The sequence below is a fragment of the Bison bison genome, unplaced genomic scaffold (assembly GCF_000754665.1).
Source record: "Bison bison bison isolate TAMUID 2011002044 unplaced genomic scaffold, Bison_UMD1.0 scf7180017864066, whole genome shotgun sequence".
Taxonomy (NCBI): Eukaryota; Metazoa; Chordata; class Mammalia; order Artiodactyla; family Bovidae; genus Bison; species Bison bison.
The window spans coordinates 4,401,165-4,407,651 of record NW_011494638.1 but is presented as its reverse complement, the minus strand read 5'-3'; the positions used below and the strand labels follow the sequence as shown (position 1 = coordinate 4,407,651).

At 42.8% G+C, this 6,487-nt stretch overlaps 1 protein-coding gene across 1 annotated transcript in view; it reads right to left on the bottom strand.

Annotated features, from left to right (window-relative positions):
- Positions 1–6,487, bottom strand: part of TEX9 (testis expressed 9) — a 108,590-nt gene that overhangs the window by 22,879 nt on the left and 79,224 nt on the right. The window lies entirely within an intron of this gene.

The window sequence follows — 6,487 nt, the reverse complement described above, 5'->3', positions numbered from 1 at the left end:
GGCCTTGACTAGACGAACCTTTGTTGGCAAAGTAATGTCTCTGCTTTTGAATATGCTATCTAGTTGGTCATAACTTTCCTTCCAAGGAGTAAGCATCTTTTAATTTCATGGCTGCAGTCACCATCTGCTCTGCCTCTTGAGAAATTTGTATGCAGGTCAGGAAGCAACAGTTAGAACTAGACATGGAACAACAGACTGGTTCCAAATAGGAAAAGGAGTACGTCAAGGCTGTATATTGTCACCCTGCTTATTTAACTTATATGCAGAGTACATCATGAGAAACGCTGGACTGGAAGAAACACAAGCTGGAATCAAGATTGCCGGGAGAAATATCAATAACCTCAGATATGCCAGATATGCAGATGACACCACCCTTATGGGAGAAAGTGAAGAGGAACTAAAAAGCCTCTTGATGAAAGTGGAGAGTGAAAAAGTTGGCTTAAAGCTCAACATTCAGAAAACGAAGATCATGGCATCTGGTCCCATCACTTCATGGCAAATAGATGGGGAAACAGTGGAAACAGTGTCAGATTTTATTTTTTGGGGCTCCAAAATCACTGCAGATGGTGACTGCAGCCATGAAATTAAAAGACGCTTATTAAGCACTACTAATTTAATCCAAAATAGTATCATCTGTGTATGTAATGAGACCAACTCCTAAATTCATCATCCAGGGCACTGTTAAATAACTTAAATATTGTCCTAAGGGAGAGACTCCAGTGGAACATCAATTTCAGGCTGACACAAAACCAAAAACTAATAGCCAGTATTTATCGTGTATACAAAAGGCTTTCACACACATTGATATTTGAGCCTTGATTTATTCTACATATATTCCAGGAACTGAATGTTAACTTCAATGCCAATCGCTGGCGAGATGCTAGAGACACAATGGTGATCCTTACAATAACTGTTTAATGGTGGTTAGCAAAATGTCATCTCAGAATCAGTAGCATCAGCATCACTTGGGAAGTTGTTAAAATGGACATTCAGACTTTCAAAAATGGCAGAGGAGAAGGAAGATATGGAGTTCATCTCTCCCCACAGATGCATCAAGAATACATCTACAAATGGAAAAATTGTCACAGAGCACCTGCTGAACACTAGCGGAGAACCTTGGACACCGAAAAGGATGAGAAGGATCCCTGCATAACCAGGTAGAATGAAAGAAGGAAGAAGGAAAAGGAGAGGAAGCAGAACAGGACCTGTGCATCTGGTGGAAAGTTGAAGGTGAGGAGAGGGTCACACATCTGGGGAAGCCCCTTCACCAGTGCAGAAATCACCTGGGACAGAAGAGGAACTCCAGGGGCTCAGAAGACAGACCAGAAAGTTATCTGTGGCAGGCAGGGCCAAGAAGTCCTGCGCAAAGGGTCCCTAACAGCTGGGACATGGAAGCAATCTAGATGTCCATCAGCAGATGAATGGATAAGGAAGTTGTGGTACATATACACAATGGACTGTTACTCAGCTATAAAAAAGAATTCATTTGAGTCAGTTCTAATGAGGTGGATGAAACTGGAGCCTATTATACAGAGTGAAGTAAGTCAGAAAGAGAAAAACCAAGACAGTGTATTAACACATATATATGGAATTTAGAAAGATAGTATCGACGACCCTGTGTGCAAGACAGCCAAAGAGACAGAGATATAAAGAACAGACTTTTGGACTATGGGGGAGAAGGTGAGGGTGGGACGATTTGAGAGAATAACACTAAAACATGCATATTACCATATGTAAAACAGATGACCAGTGGAAGTTCAATGCATGAAGCAGGGCACTCAAAGCTGGTGCTCTAGGACAACCCAGAGGGATGGGGTGGGAAGGGAGGTGGGGGGGCGGGGTTCAGGATGGGGTTCAGGATGTACACCTGTGACCAATTCATGTCAATGTACAGCAAAAAATACCACCACAATATTGTAAAGTAATTAGCCTCCAATTAAATAAATTAACAAAACAAAGGGTCCCTGCCACAGCCCTGTAGGCCCCAGCCTAGGATGGGTGTTCAAGGTGTGCCTGGAGGATAGGTGCTGGAATGTGAGGTTTGGAGAGCAAATCCCGGGTGGGAATGGCTCTGAGCTTTGAGGAAACAGCCTGAGGGGGTGGGAATGAGGAGCTCCAAAACTAGGAATGCTCGTGGAAGAAGCCTGGATGGCTGCACAAAGTGCCACTGTTTAGTAATGCACAAAGGGTGGAGTTGCTACTGCAGCTTTTCCCCTCGTGCACCATCCGCTCCAGCCACAGGCTCTGCAGGAGACAGCCTGCGCGCCACTGTCATCACCTCTTCCACCCCTTCCCCCAGCCTGGGTGATCCACTCACGCCAATCACTGCCTAGTGGGTTTTCACTTTCCAGTCGCTATCCCAGCATCCTCCTGCCTGGGTGGCCCTCTCACCCTGATCACTACTTCGGTTCCTTCCGGCCTGATGGGCTTGTGTGCCCAGGCTACCTCCAGAGCAGACTCTGATAGGAGACACACAAACAGAGGTGGGGCTGAAACCACAGCGGAGCCCAAAGGGCCATGTGACTAAGAAGTAGAGCTGAAATCTCTCCTGGCCTCTGCGTGAACCTCAGAGTTACACCTCCACTGACAGCTTCCTAAGTTTAGTACCTGCAAACATCTGAAAGGACAGCAAGTGCTCCTGCAGCTGGGATGGGCTGGCTTTAGCTGCTGTAGACTTTGTGGGCACACACTGCGGGGGTTGGGCCAGGCCAGAGTCTGAGCTGCCTCCACAGCCCCCACACCCCCCACAGCAGGTTCAGGTACATAAATAATCACTACAGTCCTGGGACCTGACCTCAGTGGATCTGCATCAGTGGCTGGTGAAAACAAGACCTCAGAGTCACCAGGGCCAATTGTGAGCATACCCATAGTTAAGGTGGGACTGAGAGCAGTGCCAATGATAGGGTATTTTGTGAGTTCACACAATGGATGAAAGGGAGCACAACAGAGCACACTCACAGGTGAACAGCTCCAGAGAAGGAATACTCAGTGGCTTCTCTCCCAGTGGAAGTTGTCCAATCACACCTAGCTAGCACTACAGATCAGAAACACAGCTAAGAAACAGATCTGGGGGTCTCTACTCCCAACAACCAGGGAGGAAACCCCACCCCTGACAGGGCAATGACAACTACAGAGCAAAGAGGAGGCCCTACTAAATGTCCAGAGCAAGCTCTGATCACCACACCACCAGTCAAATCCCCTATCAAAGGGATAATGGCACAAATCTCTGGACCAATCTCACCCACCACGGGGCAGACACCAGAAGCAAGAGGAACTACCATCCTGCAGCCTGTGGAAAGGAGACCAAAAACAGTTAAGTTGGACAAAATGAGAAAAGAAGTATGTTGCAGATGAAGAAGCAAGATAGAAACCTTTACAAGAACAATTAAATGAAGAGGAAACAGGCAATCTACCTGAAAAAGAATTCAGAGTAATGATGGTAAACATGATCCAAGATTCCAAAAAAAGAATGGAGACATGGATCAAGAATATGTAAGAAATGTTTAACAAATCTAGAAAAACTAAACAAATAAAGACAAACAGTACAATCACTGAAAAAAAAACATCAGAAGGAATCAATAGCAGAATAACTGAGGCAAAAGAATGAAAAAGTGAACTGAAAGAGAAAAATGGTGGAAACAGATGCTGTGGAACAAAACAGAAAAGAAATAAGGACAGTCTGAGAGACCTCTGTGATAACATTAAATGCACCAACTTTCGAACTACAGGGGTCCCAGAGGAAGAAGAAAAAGAGAAGAGCCTAAGGAAATACTTGAAGAGATTACAATGGAGAACTAACCTGATATGGGAAAGTAAACAGTCACCCAAGTCCAGGAAGTACAGAGAGTCTCATACAAGATAAACAGAGGAACACACGGAGACACATTATAATTTAACATATATTAAAAAAAATATTAAAAGCAACAAGGAAATACTCATAAGGTTATCAGCTAGTTTTTCAGCAGAAACTCTGCAGGCCAGAAGGGAGTGGCATGATATATTTATTTAAAGTGATGAAAGAGAAAAACCTACAAAAAAGAATACACAGCAAGAATCTAATTCAGATCAGCAGAGAAATCAAAAGCTTAACAGACAACTAAAAGCTAAAAGGATTCAGTACGACCAAAGCAGCTTTACAACAAATGCTAACAGAACTTTGGGGCAGGGGGTCGGCGGGGTGGGGAGGAAGGGACGCAACACCACAACTAGAAACAAGAAAATCACAAATGGGAAAGCTCACTGGTAAGGCCTTTGGGTTCGATCTTTGGGTTGGGAAGATCGCCTGGAGAAGGGAATGGCAACCCATTCCAGTATTCTCACCTGGAGAATTCCATGGACGGAGGAGCCTGGTGGGGTCGTAAAGAGTCAGACATGATGGAGCAACCAATTATTCATATTTATATATATAGATTACTTTATCAAAACTTCACAGGAAATACAAACCAAAAAAATATAATAGACATACACACAAAAAAGAAGCAACCCATATACAACAAAGACAGTCATCAAATCACAAGAGAAAAGAACAAGAGGAAGGAAAAAGACCTACAAAAGGAAACCCCAAAAATTCAGAAAATGGCAATAGGAATATATATATTGATAATTACCTTAATTAAATGTAAACAGATTAAATGCTCCAATGAAGAGAACAATAACAAAGATCAGTGAAACTAAAAGCTGGTTCTGTGAGAAGATAAAATTGTAAGAATTTAGCCAGCCTCATCAAAAAAAAAAGGGAGAGGACTCAATAAAATTAGAAATGAAAATGGAAAAGCTACAATGGATGCTACAGGAATACAAAAAATCATAAAAGACTATAAGCAACTACATGCCAATAAAATGGACACCTAGAAGCGGACAAATTCTTCAAAAGATACAACCTTCCAAGGCTGAACCAGGAAGAAAGAGAAAATATGAACAGTTCAGTCACAAGTACTGAAATTGAAATTGTGATTAAAACCTTCCAACAAACAAAATTCCAAGACCAGATGGCTTCAAAAATGAATTACATTAAACATTAAGAGAAGAGTGAACACATACCCTTCTGAAACTCTTCCACAAAGCTGGAGACAAAGGGAACATTCCCAAGTTCATTCTACAAGGGGACTATCAGCCTGATCCCAAAACCAGACAAAAGACATCATAATAAAAGAAAATTATAGGCCAATATCACTGATGAACACAGATGCAAAAGACCTCAACAAAATACTAGCAAACAGAATCCAACAACACATCAAAAGAATCACATACCATGATCAAGTGGGATTTACCTCAGGTATACAAGGATTGTTCAATATCTGCAAATCAGTATGATAAACCACACTGAATTGAAGAATTAACAACATATCATCACAATAGTTGCAGAAAATGCTTCTGACAAAATTCAACACCCATTTATGATTAAAAAAAAAAAAAAACACCTATCCAGAAAGTGGGCCTAGGCAGAATCTTATAGTTGTTTAGTCTTTAAGTTGTGTCTGACTCTTTTGCAACACCAAAGACACTGTCGCCTGCCAGGCTCTTCTGTCCATGGGATTTCCGAGTTAAGACTACTGGAGTAGGTGGCCTTTTCCTTCAAGGGGTCTTCCTGATCCAGGGATTGAAACCACATCTCCTGCATTGCAGGAAGATTCTTTATCACTGAGCCACCTGGGAAGCTCAAAAAGAACCTAATTCAACATAATAAAAGCAATATAGACAAACCCACAATAAACATCATTCTCAATCAGTTCAGTTCAGTTGCTCAGTTGAGTCCTACTCCTTATGACCCCATGAATCACAGCACTCCAGGCCTCCCTATCCATCACCAACTGCCGGAGCTCACTCAAACTCATGTCATCGAGTTGGTGATGGCATCCAGCCATCTCATCCTCTGTAGTACCCTTCTCCTCCTGCCCCCAATCTCTCCCAGCATCAGGGTCTTTTCCAATGAGTCAACTCTTCGCATCAGGTGGCCAAAGTATTGGAGTTTCAGCCTCAGCATCAGTCCTTCCAATGAACACCCAGAACTCATCTCCTTTAGAATGGACTGGTTGGATCTCCGTGCAGTGCAAAGGACTCTCCAGAGTCTTCTCCAACACCACACTTCAAAAGCATCAATTCTTCGGCGCTCAGCTTTCTTCACAGTCCAACTCTCACATCCATACATGACCACTGGAAAAACCATAGCCTTGACTAGACAGACCTTTGTTGGCAAAGTAAGATCTCTGCTTTTAAATATGCTATCTAGGTTGGTCATCTCTTTCCTTCCAAGGAGTAAGTGTCTTTTAATTTCATGGCTGCAGTCACCATCTGTAGTGATTTTGGAGCCCAGAAAAATAAAGTCTGACACTGTTTCCACTGTTTCCCCATCTATTTCCCATGAAGGGATGGGATTGGATGCCATGATCTTCGTTTTCTGAATGTTGAGCTTTAAGCCAACTTTTTCACTCTCCTCTTTCACTTTCATCAAGAGGCTTTTTAGTTCCTCTTCACTTTCTGCCATAAG